Below are 23,839 nucleotides of genomic sequence, written 5' to 3' on the forward strand. Positions count from 1 at the left end.
TCACAGAATAACAATAATATTACGTTTAGAAGGGACATACTCCGCCCCGCACCAATATAAGCTAGGAGCGAGCTTGATTTACCTTATTCTCTTTTGTTGGCTACTTTAGTATATTTTAGCATTAGCCGTTACGGAGTAGCCGCGGGCAGTCTATCTCGTTCCCACTCACGGGGTAATGCGAAACACGGTGAGAACGAGATTTGTGTATGGACTGTCCAGTCCGGGTAGTGACAGGACTGCGAAGCCATAGGAACAAAGAAAATTGAGCAGCAAGTTTAGTTCAGAGAGCCTAACAATTGCCAACACGCCCGAATGTCTCGCATGTTATATTTTACCAACACTTATCGCATTAGTGTCAACAACGTTGCCAGTAAATAGAATTCCCTTGAGAATTTCGCCGACAAAAAGCGCAATAACTGTCAGGCATGCGATACGCGGGCCCTCTCGTCCATACCTCTTCCCAACGATAACTTAAAGCAATATTTACGCCTACAGTAACAGCTTTTGTGGTTTATCGCCTATTCAATAACGCGAATAAAAGGGAAAATTCTTTTGTGGGTTTCCATAAATTTCCATTTATCTCGTAACCACGTCTGAAATGAAGCAGATTAAACGAGACCTACTTTTCTAAATGGTGTAATATTTGCTCGTATTTTTTAAAGGGTGGGTCGAAAACAACTTTTGGAAGATAAGATAAATATACTTTATTGAACACAACGGACAAACAGTTAAGTACACAACAGGCGGACTTATTGCTCGTGCAGAAATTTCTTCCAAGCAACCTAAAGGATAAGATTATATAGTTTATCATATAACGAGTCAAAATTAAAAATCCTTCGAGGATTCCCTTGATGAACTTAAATAATCATAAAGACTAGAAATGAGGGAAGGAGTCACCCGTCGCTTCAAACTGCCTGTTTAAAATCACATGTATGCACGGAGACAATAGTAATATTAGAAAAACTTCGCAACGCACTATGCTTATAATTAATACTTACCAAGTACATGATCTATCGTAGAATGTATGTGTTTGCTTATTTATTTCGAGCCCAAACTTTGTATTTGACGGAATGTTGAACACGATACCATTAAATCATTACAATCACAACAATTTATCAGGATCAGATAACTATCAAAGTTGATAATGATAATGTACAACTTGATTACATTTTAAATACTAAAATCTAGATGTAGGTTTATCGCCATTTTATTGAGTCATCTATATGACTTTATTATGTGGGGTTACAAGCTACTACTTATCATTGGAAAGTTAATTGTTTTGCGATATCTTAAACCTACTTACTTTTCTTTGAATATGACAAGGTGTTTAGAAATTTTGATAGATAAAATCTTATCTCCTCAAGCCTTACTATTTTGCCATTGGTAAACTAGCATATTAATTATTAATAATGATTAGGTAATTTGTATTCATGAACTTAACATAACATAAGCTCACAACTGTATCCCAATTGGAGTAGTCAGAGGTACATCCATCGCAAGATGAACTAAGTACCCATACCTCACCGTGCTTTCTGTTAGACCGACGTGTTAGGTGATGGGTGAGTCGTATCGCCGTCTGTAATGTTCCAGCTAACTGCGTTATATAACTGAACATAGTATAACTGAACTTAAAAACTAACTGCATTCACGAACTTTAACAAAAATATTAAGTACCTTATTAAAATATAGTTTGACACCAATTTAAATAGTTCGCTTAAATAATGTAACATTGATAAAGCAGTAAGGCCTCGATAGGATCGATATCGGGTCACACGACGAAACGAAGCGGGTGGCTACAGCTGCAAATGCATTGACCGCAATTAATGGCCGCGCAACTGAGCGCTTACCCGAATGGACGTTCAAACAATCACATTTGGATTTAGAAACAAACTAAGCTGACCTTCGTGTTATGTAACACACAACACAATACGTAGGGTATTTGACTGGGTCAAAGATAAATTCGAAAATACTAATAATCTAGAAATAGAAGCCAGTCCAAGATGATCAAAAAACAATGTCATTTTACTTTTCGACTTATTTTGGAATTTTAATTACGAATTAAATAACAATGAGTACGGCGTTTGACCGCTTTTATTGATGACGTCACAGGACAGTATTACCGTACAAACTCTAAAGTAAACGTTCGTTTTGACGTTTCGTAAAAAGTATCTCATTTGACTAGGTTGTTGGTAGCCTATTGACGCTTGGAGTCCTATCGAGGTAAATCACAATTAATCAAGGCAACATGAAAACATTCATTTCTAACTTGGAAATACAAATATAGATGGATATATATATATTTTTACTATTTATCACTCTTTACTATAACTGTTGTTCGAATATGTGCTCGCTCCTTTTAATGTAGGAGTCAATAATTGTTGAATTCGTGTTCTCTAATTAAAATTAAAATAACATTCGTATAGTTTTCGTAATCGATATCTTGCATTAGAAAAAAATACAATAATAAAAAAAATACCAAAAGAAAAATAAAATTATATAAAAAAGGTTTTGTTCATAAAACAACTGTGTTATTTTGTTTCAACTTGAAGAAGGTGAATTGTTCTATCAAAAATCCTGGTAATTTTGTAATTGAAGTGGGTTGTAAGGGTTACGGCTAGTGCCAGGGTTATGGTTAAGGCGTATAAGGCCCCTGGTATCATAGTCTATTATACTTACCTTTGTAAATTGTAATTATTACTAAATATAATTGCATGTGCCTTTAACTAATTGTCTAGCTGAGCTCAGCAACGATAACTTCTTAATGGTAGCTTAACGAAGAGCAAATCTTTAATCACCATACTTTTACGACTTTACCAAATAAAGAAGAATTATAAAACGACTAAACCTGTAATTAAGTATTTAAGTCGCTGTAGGGCAAATAAACAAGAAATAACATAGAGTTATAAAACCGCACGAAATGTGAATAATTAAATGTAAAACAAACGTTAATTCTAGATTTAAGATTATACAACATAAATAATGATAGTTTCTCTTTTAAAAATATTAAAAGGCAAGAACATGAAAAAGTAATTACGGAACAGCAATTACTACCGCCACAAAGCTTGATTACATTTTTTCTAGAGCAACCCTAATTAGGGGCAATAAAAAATCGAGTAGAACCGCAAACACAATTAATTGCAGCAAAAAATTGGTTCGAAACGAGTGCAGCACAGGGTGCGACCGAAACGTTTAAACACTGTTTAAAAAATACGTTTTTTCATTTATTTTAATGAACCTGATCTAATCCTCAATCTTCGGGATATACCAAAAAAAAGATAAAAATAGTCCCTTGTGTGTGTTGAGGGAAATCAAATAATTAAAAACCTAATTAATTACTTGCTGCACCGACAAGAGCGTGGCTCTTAAATTGATGATGATGATGTATGAATAGATCGAATCTCGGGCACAGAATAACAATATTAGCAAGTTTTGGGGTTTAATCCGATAATAAAGTAATCTTTTAGTACCTCAAAACATGTCACATAACTCGACTAAATTATCAGTAACTAACGAGAAGTACCTAGTGAAACAGCTACAGATTTAACAGTTCCCCTACATAATCAGAATGAAACTTTACCATCCAATTTCAAATTAGCAAGACTCCTTGTATAGTAATTTGCGAAGATAATTCGCACCCTGTATCTCGCCTTGCAAGCGTACAGTCGCTTGCACCCTGCAATCCGAGTTCACACGAATCGCAACCAGCTTTGATTAAACTCATAAATTCGAACGCCAGATGGCGCGCGCCGCGTTGTAAATCTACAACCAATACGACATTTGTCTCTATTCCCCGCGGTCCGATTACATATCGATATCGGCATATTTGTAATCAATCTCGCAAAATTTCGACGGAAATCAGAACAGCGTTTTTAAATGTAATTTAAACATATTGCGATTGGATTTTAAACGAGAAGTTTTCAATGACATATGAAATGGATAAATAGGATATAGGTCACATGTTTTATTTGATTTTATGTTTTTAATTACTATTTTTCATTTCTGTTCAATGTAACGCAACTCATTTCACTGGATATCATATTTCGAAATGCATTACTTACATTCAGAAATAGAAAGCGATGTAATGTGTTTACAGCTGCAAAACACTTGCAATTTAAATTGAAATCGGTGACGTCATAATCGGTGCACAGAGAGGTAATCTTATCGATGTAAGTATTTATTATCCCGTAATTACTTGGTATTCGATAATGTAATCACTAAAAAAGAGTTGTAATTTGAAATGAACTTAGTTTTAGATATAATACGTCAACCTGTTCTTAAAATTTTCCTTTAACTTATTATTTAAATATTTAAAACTTACTTAAGGATATCTCTACCTTAGAAATTCCTAAATTACTAATATAATTCAAAATAGTATTTCCAAGTGAACAACAGAAAAAGTTAGTTTTTAAAAGAGGTGTTGCTGTTGCAGTTTCTTGTCATTTCTTCTCCTCAGCCATAACACCTTGCGAAATGACGTAAATTCAAAAATGTTATATTGACCTTCAACAAGTTTATCCATGATAATTACGTTGAATAAATGATTCTGATTCTGAGTAGGACAATAGGTTAGTACAGCTTGAGCCCTTATGCCTGAATAGATGTTCAACATACTGGAACATTGTTGTACAAAAACACGTACCCATTCGAGTTACAATATATTTTCGTAGAAACATGCTCATTAAACAAGCACGTGCTGTTTTCAATACATTCTATTACGTTATTAGGTAACATTATATTTCCACGTGTACATGAACATTTCGTATGTTTGTCATAATATCCCATTTGTATAATAAAACCCATTCGTCAGCGTTATTGAAATAAATCTGGACGTGAGGCGGAAATTTCGTTTATTTGCGTGCGCCCGTACGTTTGGAATGTGCCTAATAAATTTACGTTTATAAACCCCTTATCTTGAACGGCAATTATTTTCTAAATAAATCATTCGCACAGAAAAATATTGTGAAAGAATTTTTTTGATTAATCTCGGTATTATAAAAGTACATAATTTTCCGTTTCGATGATTCATTGGAGGTATTTCGTGTTTGTAATTTGAATTAGTTAGTTGTTCAATTGAAATGTCAAATCAGAGATTGGTATAAGTACTTGTAAGAAAAAAAATATGTTACGATTGTGATGCTATAAGACAAAACATTAACTTCTCAGTAATTCCATGTTTCTTTATTCTTTGAAATCTCTTTGTTCAAATCGAAAGCTTTTAAGCGCAGTCTTTAACGGGAATGACGCCGGGCGTAGTAATCGTAGACGGTCTAAATGGCAGCCGTTGTTGCAAGAAGACATTGTTTTAACACGCGACTGCTACAGCGTAGCACACTGCTACGCGTAGCGGAGACTCGTAGATACTTTAGTAGCGTTCTCGAGTAAAATGTGGTGATGACGAATAATTTTGAATTATAAGTAATTAACTCAAATTTAATTTTAATACCTACTCCAAGGTGCCTCCAGCTTGTTGAGAACGCTTGTACTTTCCTACTAAAAAAATAAAAAAGTATTGCTCCTCTGAGTCTATTCCCAGCAATAAACAAGCTGAACTTTACGTCTCAAAGTTTATATGAAATATCCATCGATAAAATACCTCCGGCAACTTTTATTTACAGCTCGACATGTTCATACAAAATAAGCGATATTAAATTCTCCCCGCGAACGAAACAAGATAAAACTGGAGATAGAGTAAATTACGAGTGTTCCTCGGAACGAACTTCTTGGCTCGCAGTATATTTGTTTTCCCTCAGTACACGAGTTATAACTGAGCTCACGGGAGGAAGAAAATCGCAGCGTTCTTATAGGAGGACGGTTGTTACATACACTGTGTCAATTAGAACTGCAAACATTTCTTTATTTCTCTATTGGAAAGCAAACTATACTGCTATGCCAGTCTTTAAAAAGTCGTTAAAAACACGATTTGCTTAAAATCTCTTTAGAATCAAATAAACAATTTTTTTTTAACTTACACAAATTTAGTTAGTTGCAATCGCTTGTAACTTGGCTGAGTCTACATCTTATGATAGTTTTATAATCTGTCTGTTAATACAAATATCAGTCCCGCAAGCAATAAAAAAAATATATTGTCGATACTGTATCGCACCGAAGCTTCATGGCTGTGATCTTCAGATCCATACAGAAAGACAGAGCGCACGCTCATTATCAGGATCTTGTCATGTTAAAATAATGAACTGACGACCACAGCCACTAGGTATTAAAATACCTTGAGTAGTGTGCACAGTGGGGCACACCGCAAGTTGCGGCCACAGCGTAGCCACCTGGGTTCGACCGCAGCCCGGCGTAATACATGCGCCTCGGTCTCATAAACTGTTTGTGTCTTCAAACCATGTTGTCACTACTTACTACTGACAATAACTTCCATAGCCGAATACAAATCACCCCGGATTCCGGTGTCACTTTATATAGAGATAAAATAACATAACAGCCTCCGTTGTCTAGTGGTTAGAGCGTTAGGCTCACTATCTGGAGGTCCGGGTTCGATTCCCGATGGGGACATTGTCGAAATGACTTTGTGAAACTGTCCTTTGTTTGGTAAGGACATTACGGGCTTGAATCACCTGATTGTCTTATAAAATAAGTTGATTCCGTGCTTCGGAGGGCACGTTAAGCCGTTGGTCCCGGCTATTAGCCGTAAAAATACCTCCACGAACCCGCAGTGGAGCAGCGTGGTGGAATATGTTCTATACCTCCGGTTGATTCAGGGAGACCTGTGCCCAGCAGTGGGATATACATAGGCTATTTATGTTATGTAAACATAAGCTCACGAACACATCCCAATTGGCTAGTCAAAGGTACATCCATCGCAAGTTGAATTAAGTAGGCACCTACACTTCACAGAGCTTTCTGTTAGACCAACGTGAATGAGCTGCTGCTGAACTATGTCAGTAAAAACTGCACTTAAGATAAATTAATAAGTCACTGTAGCAAGTCCGGTACCGCGATTCTCACCGGTGCTCCCCCTTTGAGAAGCAAGCCGGTGTACCTCAGGATAGCAGTGATCCATTATTATTCCGCGACATTATTCTGGATACATTGTTTTAAGTTTACGCGGTTATTATCATAATTAAAGCTGGATGACTGTCATCCCGTGATCATGGCACTTGCAACAGTGTCGAAATATCGAGAGTCTCATATCCCTACTTAAACGCGGTAAGAACCCGTTATTATGTGCTTTAATTATGATAATTCTGGATGTTTTAAAAACGGACTAGGTCAGGAGGATGCTAAACAAACACGAGTAAAGTGTGTTAATAAGAGATTAAGGAGCCAGAGTGGAGTCCCAGAATCTTATTAGGTGGAACTCTGTAATATATCCCAATAGTTTTTCATCTAAATAGCCGTGCGGTTATGTCTCTACGTAATGTAAATTATTATCAACTTTACAAAACCCTCGCTCCATTAAAATCAAACACGAATTTTACCAAGAGAACATATCTAAATAGCGATTCTGAAACGTAATTTCCGTCTTGTGTAAAACACATACGCACCACGCAGACTCTTGGGAACTTAAACGGGCGCAATTTAAACTTTAAACTCATGAATTTTATTCAAAGAGAATATTTCAGCCGGTGTTTTCGACGCATGAGTACGCAGATTCTTGAATTTGCAATCCTAACGCAAGTTAAGGTGATGCTTATAAATTACTTAACTCTACTTATGCACGCCTCTTTACGTTTCCATGCAATGTTAAACTGAATTCCACTTTTAGATTTGGGAAGTTTCTGTAACAGGCGAGCAGGCGCGACGGCTGGTGTGGAAGATAAAATATTATAATCGTTTTTAGGAAAGTTTCATTAATGTTTGGATCTAGATAATTGATATCACGTGTGCCTGTTTAATGACAATAAGCTCGCTCCCTATTACAAGGGAACAACGGGCTTTAATTTCTGTAATTTAAAAAATACCTTCGCTGAATATTACCGACTATTTCATATCATCATAGAATAAAGTCTGACAGTCTCCGCCCCGCACCATTGTTTTTTTTTTGACGTGACTTATTGTAGATTTGCCGCAGATAGCATTAACTACTTGGCCGGACTAATGGGGAGCGCTGAAGGCTCTCACCCGGTACAACGTTTAAAACAACAGGCCTGAGGGTGCCCAGTTCCGCGCGAACCTCGGCTCAGGGCGTCTTCTGAGAGGAAAAATATTTGAAAGAATTAATCGACCCTAGTGGGTCGATAGCGATAAGCGCTGATTGAGGGAAATCGTCGACCACGCCGGCGGGGTCGGTATCGGAAATCTAAATGGTCGTAAGCCGTTACGGAGTAAGGGAGAGAGCGCGTACTGTCTGTCTCGCTCGCATTTACGCAGTAAGGCCGCACACGGTAAGAATGAGATTTTTGCATGGAGTGTCCGGGCTGTAATAATATATAATTCCAACGTTCGTCTAAAATAGAAAATACATTCAGATCATAGCTATCTAGGATCGCGAACAAACAATATACCTATCTAAAGTAATCAGCTAAGTTACTCGAGGAAATTAGAAAAATTCAACGTATGTATACAATGTACGTAATTGAGGTACAAAGAGTAGTCTCAAACTAGTCAGATACCATACACTTTGTAACAAAATATATATTCGTGGATTTGTCATTTTTTTTATTCTTAAAAGAATACTCTGTGAAAGCAATATCAATAAAATCTATTATAAAGTTCCCTCGCGCTTGATAAGGTCAGAATAAAAGTACTTACCCAGTAATCATTGACACGTGCCTCTAGTAAAGCTACGCAAATACAGGCAAAAACAAAATTATTTCCAATAAAGAATCCATTACGTACCCACTTAGTTCATTTAACTTAGAATATCTTAAATATTTTCACAAATATTTCATTTATTTGCTACTAAAATCACATAATTGAAAGACATAAAAGTCCAAAGTAACTTACAAATTTATTTTTTAGCCTGAAAGCGTACTTTCTAATTCAATTTTCAAGAGCTGCTACATTTATTTGAGCTTTACTGATTAATGTCGGCACTGTGACCTTTTCAAACCGAAATGAGATTCCCACATTTTAGTGAGAACTACGAAAAACACATTTCTAACTTTATACATTTATTTTGAGATAGTTCGCAACTTACGAAAAACAAGATGTTTTTTCATGGATACGTGCCTTTGAGACTTTCCTTGCGCATAGTCTATACTTATAATAAATCTGTAGAGAGGTCAATTCTGTACATTAAATATTTTTTCAAAATAACTATCAGGGGGTGATAAGTGGTCGATACTGATGCCAAAAATGCAATCAGTAAAATTTTTGTCTGTCTGTCTGTCTGTCTGTCTGTCTGTCTGTCTGTCTGTCTGTCTGTCTGTATGTTCCTTATAGAAACAAAAACTACTGGACGGATTTTAATGAAACTTGGTACAATTATTCTTCACACTCCTGAACAGGTTATAGTATACTTTTCATCACGCTACAATCAATAGGAGCAGAGTAGTGAAGGGAAATTCTTTTGTATGAAAAATCTAAACCACTCAAGTTAGACGTTTGAAATTTGGCATGCAGGTACCTTAGATACCGTAGAGGTGCACTAAGAAAGGAATTCCCGAAAATCCTACGGGAACGGGAATTAGCGGGAAAATCCTTTTGTATGAAAAATCTAAACCACTCAAGTTAGACGTTTGAAATTTGGCATGCAGGTACCTTAAATACCATAGAGGTGTACTAAGAAAGGAATTCCCGAAATTCCCACGGGAACGGGAATTAGCGGGAAAATCCTTTTGTATGAAAAATCTAAACCACTCAAGTTAGACAATTGAAATTTGGCATGCAGGTACCTTAAGTACCGTAGAGGTGCACTAAGAAAGGAATTCCCAAAATTCCCACGAGAACGGGAATTAGCGGGAAAATCCTTTTGTATGAAAAATCTAAAGCACTCAAGTTAGACCTTTGAAATTTGTCATGCAGGTACCTTAGGTACCGTGGAGGTGCACTAAGAAAGGAATTCCCGAAATTCCCACGGGAACGCGAATTAACGGGAAAATCCTTTTGTATGAAAAATCTAAACCACTCAAGTTAGACGTTTGAAATTTGGCATGCAGATACTTTAGTAAACTTAAAGCTTAGTTGCAACAGGATATTACAAAATTCCCACGGGAACGGTAGTTAGCGGGAAAATCCTTTTGTATGAAAAATCTAAACCACTCAAGTTAGACAATTGAAATTTGGCATGCAAGTACCTTAAGTACCGTAGAGGTGCACTAAGAAAGGAATTCCCAAAATTCTCACGGGAACGGGAATTAGCGGGAAAATCCTTTTGTATGAAAAATCTAAACCACTCAAGTTAGACGTTTGAAATTTGGCATGCAGATACCTTAAGTACCGTAGTGGTGCACTAAGAAAGGAATTCCAGAAATTCCCACGAGAACGGGAATTAGCGGGAAAATCCTTTTGTATGAAAAATCTAAACCAGTCAAGTTAGACCTTTGAAATTTGTCATGCAGGTACCTTAGGTACCGTGGAGGTGCACTAAGAAAGGAATTCCCGAAATTCCCACGGGAACGCGAATTAACGGGAAAATCCTTTTGTATGAAAAATCTAAACCACTCAAGTTAGACGTTTGAAATTTGGCATGCAGGTACTTTAGTAAACTTAAAGCTTAGTTGCAACAGGATATTACAAAATTCCCACGGGAACGGTAGTTAGCGGGAAAAAACATTTGTATGAAAAAATCAAATCTAAATAAAAGGAGAAACTGACTGACTCAGTGACTGACATATATCAACGCATAGCCTGAACGGCTAAACGTAGGCATTTGAAATTTGGAAGGGACATAGCTTAGGTACCGTAGAGGTGCACTAAGAAAGGAATTCCCGGAATTCCCACGGGAACGGAAATTTGCGGGAAAATCCTTTTGTATGAAAAATCTAAACCGCTTAAGTTAGACGCTTGAAATTTGGCATGCAGGTACCTTAGTTAACTTAAAGCTTAGTTGCAACAGGATATTGCAAAATTCCCACGGAAACGGGAGTTAGTGGGAAAAAAACGTTTGTATGAAAAAATCGAAACCGCGTAAGATAGATATTTTCAATTCAATTCAATTAAATTATTTATTGCATTTCATGTAGTACAATAGGGTGTTACATAGGCATAGGAACTAAAACATGGACCCTATAGGGCACAGCAACGTTGAAGGGAAGAGATGAAATGTGTATTAAAATTAAAACTCAATGAACAATCAATTAAAAAAAAAACAATTCAATCAATTGATTCAATCTAGCACGCATGCATACCTTAGTAAATATAAAGTTTATTTTTGGCTGTATTTTGAAAAATGGGAGTTATTGGGAAAAAAAATGTACTTATGAAAAAATCTAAACTGCATAAGTATGCACTCCCACACACACAAAGATCTCTCTCTTATATAACACGCCACGCGGACGAAGTCGCGGGCAAAAGCTAGTTATAAATAAAAAAGCTTTCGTTCCAACACTGCCAGGAAAATCTCCTTTTAGAATTTTCATATTATCTTTGAAAATAATGTAGTCTCGGTGTGTAGGGGCTTAGATATGTGGATGCGAAGTCCCTTAGAGCCTGGAAGTGATAACAATGGCAGGGCGATTCAATAAAATTTGCATTAGAATGCCCAGGAAGTGGTGCAGCGAACCTTTTGTGAAGGCACTTTATACTGCTGTCCTAGACGCTGGGTTCAGCAAAAATTTCACTTCCCCGAAACAATTAATCTCCATTTCTCACTTGAAATTTTAAGTCAGCAATAATTTTATTTATTAGGTACTTACCATAAAATCGTAAATTTAATAAATGTCAAAAGAAAATCTTATTTCAAAACCGATAACCTTTACCTACAATTAAATGTACCATTTTTTTACCGTAAAAACCGGCGGGGCTATGGAGCTGGAAATATTGTCTGTTGAATGGGTAAACTGGTTAGCTTCTGTGTAAATATTTAGCCTGTTAAATTATCGACATAGTCGCGGAATCTGGCATAGTCGGCGTAATGAGAAACAAATGTTAGCTCGTACGGATTTGTAAACATTGTTTTATCTACTAACGTTGCTCCACTGCGAATGGTATATCTAAAATATTGTATAAAGCTCGGAAAATGTTGCACTGTAGGCAAATACTACTGACTCTAGCTTTTGTAAAAGCACAGACCTTTTGTAGGACCTTGACTTCGTTCTAGGAACAAAAGACACTCACAATGTACCTTAATGCAGGCGTATCAACACATTAAACAATTTTAGACGACACTAAATGTTACGTAGTAAGTACCAGAATAGCGCAAACGTGAAAAATACAAAGGAACGAAGGAAATACATAAAATATAATTCTATATTTCCGCCTTAGTAGATGTAACTCTATTACAGCAACTATACGAACCGAAAAATGTTGCCAGCCACCGAATTTTTCCTCTTTTGTACACAGAATTGAAGAGCACTCGGCAGAGTATCTACTATCGTGGTCTGGTGAGTGCAACATCCACAAATTGCATGCCATTCCAAAATCATTCCTAGCTAAAATACTACGTTAGCTAACACAAGGACTTATCCCAGCACGGTACGGTTGAAAGTCGAGATTTTCGTAGGAAGTAGAAGGGCGGTTTTGTAGTAAGGGTTGGGCTCTGGAATCAAGTTGCATGCAATGAGTGGTTGTGCTTCGTTATCCGACTTCCATTGCGCGACCATGCTAATTGTACACTCGACATGTTATATTTTAGTTATTTAGGCAAAGGGGAGATATGGTTTCATATTAATTACGAGGAAGTTACTGTAGACGTATGGCATAATGATGATTATAATTAAGACATATTAAGACAGAAGAGACAGCGAAACAGCGACAGGATTAGCAGAACGTAGTGGGTAGCTCACTGGGACGGGCTAACCTATAAAATGCTACTTAGGTTCTATGACGATCTTGTGACGTAGCGAGTAGGCGGCGCCGCTACTTCAAAAGCGCACCCCTGATGCCGGGCAGCAGCGGTATCAGTACTGGTTGGAGGCTGAGGAAATGGACTCTGGTAGGGCTCTAGCTAGAACATCACCGATTGAGAAATTGGTCGGTGTACTGCGGAACGGAAGGCGATTGGGGCAACCACCGTTCTACACGCCCTATCTATGAGTAATGAAAATGGAGGCGATTACTCCACCGACAAGAGCGCAGCTCTTAAATAAAAAGAGAGAAGACAGAAGACTGCAAATAAGATATTTTTCAACACATAAGATCACGCCTGTTTCCCGTTGGGGTAGGCAGAGTCCACGGAGTTCCACTTATTACGATCCTGACACACCACTATACACTATACAGGGTGTTAGTGACGTCGTAACGAAAACTTTGAGGGATGATTAAGACCATGATTCTGAGTTGATATCAAGTGGAATTTTCTTATTTCCCACGACATTTTTCAATTAGGAATTAGATAAACTAAGTATATTTTTTGAAAATTACGACTTAACATACATTAATGTCACGACTATACTCCTAATTGGACTAGTCAGAAGTAGGTCATATATCTAAGTACCCGCGCTTCACCTGAGCTTTCTGTAAGTGGTGAGCCGTATCGCCGTCTTATAATAATCGAGCCAACTATGTCAGCGAAATTGCGCTTAAGACATAATACTATAGGCAAATGATACGGTTTATTGACAGTTTTAACAGTTTACCACCTGAGTACGATCTGGACCTATTTTGTTCTAAAGTTTCCATGATGGGACAAAAAATTGCGAAAACTTTCCTCGTGGCACAAGTGACTTATTAGCCTTAGTTTAGGAATTTCAAACGTGTTTAGTATTCATTCACAGGATTCATACTAAATTCATTCTTCCCTTCATTCTCTCTCTGTTCGCCCAACCTCCGCAGCGTCAAAACGTGTATTTAGTGTATTGTGTTTTGTAAATGTTTTCTTTCACATATAAATAAATAACAAGTGATTGTAAAAGTGACTTTTTGTTAATAACGCCCTGCTACATTAGAACATTCTTTTAACAATCAAAATAGTGAACAAAACGTTTGTAATCTACTTAAGTTTTATGAGTGTAAAAGGGTAAATAACTTAGCCACTATTAGGTAGAGAGTTGTAATTAGCCTTATTTAACCCCTGCTAATTATTTTAGAAAATTTATATGGACGTCTTCCTCAAAATAAATAAATAATAAGATAAATTAATAATTCATTGGTTTAAGCATGGAATAAGGAATAATACGTATAGAACAGCAACTTTTCACTCCCCACCAGCAGCTGAGGTAGATTTACCTCACCCCCTCGGCCTTACTTTAGTCATCAATAGTATGAGCGTCAGACTGATGAGATTTTTTGTGTGAAGTATCCGGGGTGTGGCGTAAGTCCCAAATTCCGGGATATTTTTAAAATACATTAATAAAATATGTGTGTTATGTTTTTGCGGAAGCGGTATAAAAAGCGAAAGTTGATGGTAAGGCTGGCAGAGGAAGACCTAGAAGGACTTACATTAACCAAATTGCAGATGTCCTTTGAAAGGTTTAGTTCGATCTACTCGAAACCGGCGTGCGCATATGAAGCGATTGATGAATGTGGAGAAAGCAAGAGAAGTGTGTCAGGATCGAAGCAAATGGAATTATATTATAATCTCTGCTTACCCCGGTAGGAAATAGGCGTGAGTTTATGTATGTATGTATGTGTCATGTTTTATTTTCTTCTTCTAAAGACATCGCTCTAATCACATAGTAAAGTGACGATGAACCATGAACTATCAACAACCAGAAACAAACTGAAATTGTTTTCGTTCGTCGTCAGCTGTTGAAAATTTAAAAAGGAATAAAAGTAATTGTATTTAAAGTCCATCGCAGCATGACAGCCAGTGTAAACGTTACAAGAATGCAATAACGGCTCGAATACCGTGGTGTCTGCTAGACAATAAGTCACGAGCCATGCACATCTAGAAAGAAGAGCTCTTAGCATGAGAACAGACTCCCCTCAAGGAGCCGCTTTTAGGGAAATATTTTTTTGTTATAGCTGTATATGGACTAAATGAACTACCAATTGTTGCTGAATGCTTTATGAAAAATGCAAATTTGGCTGCAGTCAAATAGCTTAATTTGCCGTTAAATTAACAGCCTGAATGATATTCAGCCGTAACGTCTAAATTCAAATATGACATTTAATATACTAGCTGGCAGCTGTTAAGGCCCAACATACTTGATAATATTAAGAAGAGTTTCTACATTTGCTGTGAAAATATTTTTTATAAACGCAATCAATTTGACAACTATCAACATTTATTTAATTTCTATGGAAGTAAATTTAAATGATTTGGCGAGGCAAGTTATAAATGTTTTTGATACAAGCAATATGCCTAGTCGTTTGACGAAATGGCTTAATAGCATGCAGGCCGTCAGTTGAACGGTGTCGTTTAGTAAAAAGGCTGTTAATTAAACGGTAAATTAAGCTTACTGTCTACGACATATAAGCACATTACTCCCGTAATAATGATCATTATCAGTAATCGACCTTTGTAAATAGTGATATTTTTTTAATATTCCATGTAAAACTGAAAATGTTGACAGTGTGTATACGGAAGAATTTTGGTTAGTCACAGCTGAAGTTTTTTCAACTAATAACGATTTATTTATAGAATTATAAACAGTAAATTCGTCCTGAAATGTTACTTTTTCCTTCATCCAGGTCTGCAGCAATAGTTGAGTGAAGGCGAGCGATCCGCTCCGAGTCAATATTGACTTCGGAGGAGCATCTCGCGACTAATCTTATAGAAACTGTTTGCCTTCACGATTGAAGGTTCCGAGCTCTTGTGGAAACTTTCCGCATTTCAAACACAATTTGCATATAGGCTACGGGGCAATATTTCCAACGGAACCATTTGAATATTGCTGACAAAACGTACAAAATGAATCCATCACAATTGATTCTTTGGAAACGAGTTCCCTTTGAATTTACGTAAAACGGAATAATATCGACACATTCGCGTGCGACCAAAATTTGCTAATGTACAACCAATTCGCGAAATGTATCATTTTAATATTAGAAATGGCGTACCAACACGAGATACGTCATCTTTTCAATATTATGAATTTATAGGGTGTGGTTTTGTATTTTTTGTTGCCTCAGAATGAAACTGAATGTCAAAAAAATATTCCTACACGAGAGGATACTTGCACCAGAAGGAAATAAATATGATTATCATATAATGTATCATATGTTTCTTCCAACATTATTATTATGTAGCTGCTATAATGAATAATCTCATATTATACTTGTTAATGAGGCGAGGACGGAACAAGCTATAGGTCTAACTGAAGGCAACAATGTCTGGTAAATTATGTAGCATAGCAACCTATGATGAATATTCCTTCGCATAATATATTAACTTCAGCTTACTGATTGTTTACTGAATATTATATATCTACTGCACAAACACCACTCCAAATTGCTCTATGTTGGTACCCGACTGCGGCAAAGCAAAAAGGAAGGTTATGTGTTTGACCGCTATATATGTATGTAAAAATCATCTGTTCCAACCTAACTGCTAAACCACCTGTCAGGATAACAAATAAGGCGTCACTAGAAACATCTTAATTGTCCGGTGGTTATAGGCTACGTGACGTCATGCTAAATTCAATGTGGCTCTGTCTAGAGGGCGTAAATTGAGGACGAAAAAATATTTTTATCGAAAGGTATCTTTTAATGAAAGGGCTTAATTCGCAAATTTCAAATATGTGCTTTTACTTGCGGCTTTCCTTGTATTTACTCTATAATTACATTGAATTGATAACATAACTGTTTTGATATTTTCCAGATAGGTATTTTCTTCAAATCTTTCATAAAACATGTGTCGGAAGCACGTATTTTTGGAAATATAAGTCTTAACTTATAAGTTTAAAATCCAAAACCCGGCTACGGAAAAATCACGCTCTAAAAAGTATGGAACAAGAAAGTAGCTATATTTCTTTTTCTTTATAAACATTATTATTTAGACAATCACAATCTAAGTTGTTCCTAAAATTTTCGATTTCATTTTAAAGTGAAACTATAAATTTAAGTCTATTTAATGGTTTTACTGAGCTGTTACTTAACAACTTTTGTCATAACTTCATTTTGTACGCAATATTAAGTTCACCAACAAGCAACTACTTTTGCTACATTGCTCAACTACTTTAACAGTTTAAGGATGTTATAAAATATGATTATATAATGTGGGTTCACAAAAGTTGTAAACTATTGCGTTAGTACCGTGTGTATAGTCTCAAAACCACAGACGGGTTGAAAACTTGATACTATGTAAATAATCACAAAGGGACCACAAAAACAGTTCACCGAATACATACGAGCTACAAAAAGCCATCTGTTCAACAAATTCTCGAAATTGAGTCCGCGCAAACTAAATAATAAAACTTGACACAAACGCATACATCCAATTTCGTAAACAGGTGATGCGAAAAACTCATTTGGGAAAGCTTGGGACAAATCTGGATTCTATTTGCAAATTGCGACCCGTGTCGCTCTACTTTCATTATCAATTCGCGATTACAAATTCGTTTTTCATCCGATTGAAGAAGACTTAGAGACAAGCCTTAGGCCTCGGAAATTAATGAACGTATCCCCAACAAAGAGATGGGGAATGTTCATTACTTATTTCTGTGAAATGTCTTTAATCCGGCATTAATTCTGCGAAGATCACTTTCTGATTGTTTTACTCCGCAAATACAACTTGAAATTCATATACAACTCGTGTAAAACTTATGTATTTCAAATACATAAAATGTAATATAACGCAGACATTTCGTAGAAATCAACTAGTTCATTATATTGTGTCTGTCTAACATGATGGATGGATATGAGCGTAGTGTTACGTAACGAGACAAGTGGAAAAAAGTTATGTATATCTTGTGATTGATGACTTGAATTGATTTATTTATGTACATATTTTTAAATGAGCTACTTTTAGTAAGATACACTGACTGTAAAACTAGGTATCACACAACACTTTTAATATTATAATAACTTTTTTAAGAAAAGAAGATAAACTGTCTAATGAAAAAGAACTAAAAATTGTATTTAGTTTTGTTTATAAATTGCAAAGAAGCCTGATAAAATTATCTATTACTTAAAAGATTTTTTATTTTAATCCTGTAACTTCTATAGTTTAGCAAAACTTGTTATTTTAAAAGTGTAGTACTTTGTTTTGCAGGTTAGTGGAGTTTATATCCAGAAATAGCAAAAACAAAAGTTACTTACCTCTAAAAATATACGGCAGATTTGCCTTTATAATTGAGTCGCAGCTTGAAATCAATTTGATACATTATTCAGGTAACAAAATGAGCTAGCGCCTAAGCAAACAGAAGTTCTCAACTTTCGAAGTAAGTATATTATATATATCCAGTATTTGACTGCCAGGGTATAACAAAGTTAGTTATTGAAATTGTCAGCAGGTAGCAGGTCTGAGCAAGCACAAGTTTGTGCGATGTTGCTTTGATGTTTAAGTTTCACAGTTAATACGAAACTTGCGACAAGGACCCGTATAACTTTGATCGCTAGTATACGCACTTGTCTCCTCGAGAACATGCTGAATATATCTACTGGTCGTAGTGCTAGTGCAAGCAGATGTGAGCGTCGGAGGTTTATTCCTGTGTTCCAGAAAGGTTGTTGTTGGATAATGCGTTAATAATTCGTCTAAGACTTCGAGATTGGAATGTGGTTCTAATTATTGCAATCTTCTTTTATCGTGTCTATTGTGAGGTAGTTTACTAACCCCATCAATCCTGGTGTCCGGGTTATTATTGAGCCGCCAAAAGCCCCTGACATGGCGCATGTAACGACTACAAACTTACATCAGTAAGTAGTAAGCGGGACCAACGGCTTAACGTGCCTTCCGAAGCACGGATCATCTTACTTTCGAACAATCAGCCTACTAAGGATCACAAAGTGATTTTTGTGATATGTCCCCTACTGGAATTCGAACCTGGGCCCTCCGGATCGTGAGCCCAACGCTCAACTACTGGACCACGCAGGCCGTTATTTATTGTAATGAATTATTGAGTAGTAGAAAATAGGAAAATATCTTATAAATTACTATTTTCCTATCCTTTTAGTAAGTACTTACTTAATAAGAAAGACATGCGTGTAGCTTTCTTTATTATTATTCCAAAATAACAGCCTGTTCTCAGAAAGTTAGCAGCTCAAAATATGTTCTCTGCAGTCGGTAATCACATTACCATGCGAGAATTAACGCAAGGGTCGTACTTAACGTTTGATGAGGCAAACTATTCCATCGAATTTGATGGTCGAAGACGTGTCCGGGCATTTAATTTGGACGTTTTAAGCTGGGCTTACACCCGAGCCACGTCTGTTTGAGTAGCGGCTCCACTGTCCAAGTTGTCTAAGACAAACACCAAACTGCTAAACTTCAAGTACCGCAGCAAGTAGAGTCTGCACAAGGACGTTATCTTAATTAAGGCTTTGGCGCGAAACTTTGTGACGAATTTATTAAAACTTGCAGTGACTCCAAGAATTTTGCAGTCTCGGAATTCAATATCGATGTAACTCGGATATATTTGAGTTGCTTCGTAAAATATCTGCGGAGTTGTCGCCGCGTTTTATGACTATTAAAGGTCTGACTAGTTACCTACCTTGATTATATTTTTGATGTCATTGAAATAACACTGGGATCCCGATTGTTAGTAATGAAATTCTGGTCCAAAGAAAAATTCAAGCTACTTATCATATCTTTGAACACAGTAAAGTTTAAACATTTCCCATAATTTAGATCGCTAACGAAATTGTCGTCCATTCAACTGTTCAAGTACCTACACTAGAAAATACGAGCAAACTTGTGAATTACGCACCATTCTTCATAGAAAAATGTACCGTAAAGTTGTAACTGTGCTATATTTCACGATAAATCTAGCGCGGAATGCTAAATGCTTTCAGCGGTGGGTGCTGTGGGCAATATGGATGGAGCACATAAATTCTTCTTTACATCACGAGCTCGACCGCGAATATGACGTCCCCCTCGTTTGTCTTGTCTTCCGTCTTTATATTCGCAATGGCGGACAGGACAATTGCATATCATATATTTTATTTCTAGAAAATTTTGCCATTCGGAGCCGTTTTAAATTCGCTGAGGAATCATGAATGCCACATATTTGCTTCTTTAAACATACCTAGGGCAGTTATATATGTAAATCATTCGCAATTTTTTTATAGGTTTATTGATGTTTTATATCACGCTATATTTTAATGCTTGTCTAGTTGTTTTGTTGTTGTTGTGTACTATACATTTAGTCTTAGTACTACTAGCGATAGTTCTATGAGCCATCATAGTTCCTGTGAACTACAGCTGCACAGATGCTTGACAAAGCAATATAACTCGTCGCAGTGTCTTGTCTCTTGTATTTACATTCACAACAACAATATAATATAAGGAACAAGTGCATTGCTGCGGCTGAAGAACAAAATACACCCCTATTTTTACAGAACTTGGTCACTTGCCAAGCTAATTTGAACCTATTTTTAAGTTTGAAATACTACCTCTAAATGGGGGTACTCTACTTTTTGAAAAATTGCCTTTCTAAGTGTCGTATGATTTATGCTTAAAGAACGCAGTATTTTTACCTCCATTGAACTAGTAACATTAGGAACACTGTGCTTTGACCATAACTTACTTGAATCCAGTTGTGGAACGTGTAGATTTCATTTTTAAATTTGTTACTCTATATTTCGTAAAATTATATTATGGATATAGTCACCCGGGCATGTCAAACAAATACAAGGTTGTTCTATGAAATTAAAAAGCTTCTTCTCATTATTTTCTAGCTAAACAATGGATTAAAGCGTACCCACGTTTAAGAAATAACTTTATCTAGGTATTGTAAGTTCACCACGACGTACGTGTTAACTTCCTTCCAGTTGTATACGAGTAAATCAAGAGTTTCTCGTAGTGTTCCAGGAATGACCTGCAGCGATAATTGAGAGCTGCTCGCCGTCGCAGCGCTATCGGATCCAGCATTAAACAGACGCTTCCGCCACCGCCGCCGAAGGACCGTTTCCGCAGGAAGCTGAGGGGGAGGGAACTGGGGGGAGGGGGCGGGGTTGTGCCGGACTACCGAGGTTGTACTGTCAACTAAATTATTGTAAATCTGTTGAGGGGCATAGGTAAAGCTATGTTGGAAAATCTATACTGCTTCTTGCCGTTTGTTATTCTATAACAGGGGTGGCCAACTTGATTGGACCCAAGATCTCTTGTTCAATAACGAGACCCTGCGCGAGATTCTACTTCTAGAATCTTAATTGAAACAGCATAGTTGAGTACACAATCATGTAGCATTTTTTTATTTTATTAAGAGAAAAAACATAAGTGAGAAAATTACAATTATGAGGCGTGCCTAATAGAAAGTCTAATCGTCGATCGACCGGTCTATCGCGATCGACCTGTTGGCCACCCCTGTTCTATAACATTTCTTAGGCAGAAATGACGTAAACACATTGTTTTAGGCGTCAGACTTCTTAGCAAGCGGTAACAGTAACATAACAAAAAAAGTGTTAATGTTCCTGACTAGCAAAGACAACAGACCTGAGGAGACCGAGGTAGGTACGACCCTCGGCGTCAGGGCGTCGTTTGAAAGGATTACGTTTTAGAGAACTGTTACTCAACCAGTCATTGGAAAACATGTTGGTTGTACAGAAGAGTTGCGGCGCTAAGAGGATTCCAACCATATCGTGCAATCCAACGAAACAGTTTCGTACTTCAAGCAATTATTCATGTTCAAACGGATGCGGTTTTGAAAATTCAAACACTAAGCCCTTTATAATCCATTGTTTCAGTGGAATTTGTTTAACATGTGAACAATCCATATTGTTTATATCGTGTTGTCAGAGGGTGTTACGTGTATAGGTAAATATGTTCCTTTACTGATAGACACTGGTGCATAGAAAAGTATTCATTTCAGGCATATCGTAAATCGACTAAGGTATTGTGTCCTCATCTTGGTGATGCTAATGATAAACGACCTTATGTGGTCTGTGTTTGTCACCATATTACTATTTTAGAATCGCTTTAATCCCAATTTCCACACCTCACCGATCTTTCTGTTAGACCAAAGTGACACGTGAAAAATTAAAATTAAAAAAACGCTTCAAATTCAACCCGGTGCGAAAGTGCTTATTACGCTGCCGGCGTTTCCCCGTTGGATTTCTAGCGTGGATTATGCTGTTTCTTTAGAATTCGAATAGGTGGTTCTGCGCACCCAATATTTATACATTACGGAAACTGATGTTCAATTACATTATATAACATTATTATTATATCACAAGACGTAAGTTATATTATCTTAAATCATTATCCCATAACTTAGAAGCGTCATATGGGTGCCCATCTGGGAAATGTACTTGAATAGAGTATTACTAAAGTATTAGCCGAATCTCAAACTGCGGTTCCCATTTCAGAGGAAGACTGCACTAAACTTCAGCAAAGTACCCAACTACCTTTAGCAAATATTAATTGGAGGATGTTCTGAGCCGTATGTTACCAAAGTTTACTCAAAGACAAATAGTTGCAGCATGACTTGTAGTTTGAGTTTCGAGGTATTAGAATCGAGGTATGTTCTAAGTTAAATCCTTTCATCTGAAATCCGAATGCTTTGCTTTAAGTCCTACCACATCGAAACACTTATGAATGTTCATAACCGTCTACTTCACCAAACTTCATAATATTTCATTTATATTGCGTTTTAAATCCTATTGTTTACATTTTCCAAAGGTGTGGCCAGTGTGAAGCTACCTTATCATACACATAATACCTATCATTTCCGATAACCGTGATATTTTATCAAAAACTAGAATATTTAATATTAATAAATAAAACATTTCTTTACGTATAAATAGCTCAAGAAGATAAAATGTACTAAGTAAATGATTGAATATGCTTATATTAAAGGACGTTAAAGCCCGCCCTTTTCTAAGGATGTCGAATACTTTTGGCTTCCCCCTTTTCCAATTAATGAAACCATAAGAAAAAACGACCTTACCTGTTCTTTGATTGAAACTCAACTGTCTTAATTCTGGGAATCAATATGATTCCTCTAAGATTCTTGAGGAGGGATCTCAGAAGTTTCTTTCCAATAGTATATAAGTATTTGCTGAAAATTTCCAAGGGGGAGTGCAATCAAGAGCAGTTGGATAGCAGTGAGCCCAACTTTCCCCTCGACGAGTCCAACTTGTGACCATAGACGGCCTTTTTTCCGATTCCAGACTTTGATGAAATTTCCAAACTTTTCAAGAAGATTGATTTCGAAATACGAGACGTTTTCATTGAAAAAGTTGGCCATTGACACTGCTTAAAATTCAATTTCTTCTGGAATAAGAATGAACTTGCACTGCTAACGTCGATAGCTCCCGTCGCCGGCTTCTACGAATTGGTTGTCGATTGGATGCAGTAATAATATGTTATTTCGTCGCTGCCTCTTATCAGTTAATTCTGACCTTCCCCTTATTTATATCAATGATCGTAAAATAAAACTATAAACATTCATTCGACCTCAGTCGACCCCGCTACAATACATTTCGCACAGGCATACTGTTCTTAAAAACTCAATATACATACTTACTAAAAATCTAGATAGATGTGCATCAGTCCGAAGTATTCTATTATTCAATAAGAGTAACGACTTGGCTGAAAAAGCTATGTCTCGCTCAGGTGCATCTGACTTAACACAATTGAGTTCGTTATTCCGCCGGCGTATTGTTCGGGCAATGGAGACTTACTGCGGTCTGCAATCACACCTGATTTACTGAGCCGGGAATGCGGTCGACTCGCCCTGCTAACCGTTTCAATTCACTATTACTCCTATCGTTCCCTCCGTAAAGAAAATAA

At 36.7% G+C, this 23,839-nt stretch overlaps 1 protein-coding gene across 1 annotated transcript in view; it reads right to left on the minus strand.

Annotated features, from left to right (window-relative positions):
- LOC126370217 (protein toll-like) overlaps positions 1–23,668 on the minus strand; it is a 96,574-nt gene extending 72,906 nt beyond the window's left edge. Inside the window, exon 1 of the mRNA XM_050015007.1 lies at positions 23,574–23,668. The gene's annotated coding sequence lies outside the window, so the exon portion shown is untranslated. The remainder of the gene's footprint in view (positions 1–23,573) is intronic.
- Between the last annotated feature and the right edge of the window lie 171 nt (positions 23,669–23,839).

This window comes from Pectinophora gossypiella, chromosome 10, assembly GCF_024362695.1.
Source record: "Pectinophora gossypiella chromosome 10, ilPecGoss1.1, whole genome shotgun sequence".
Lineage (NCBI taxonomy): Eukaryota > Metazoa > Arthropoda > Insecta > Lepidoptera > Gelechiidae > Pectinophora > Pectinophora gossypiella.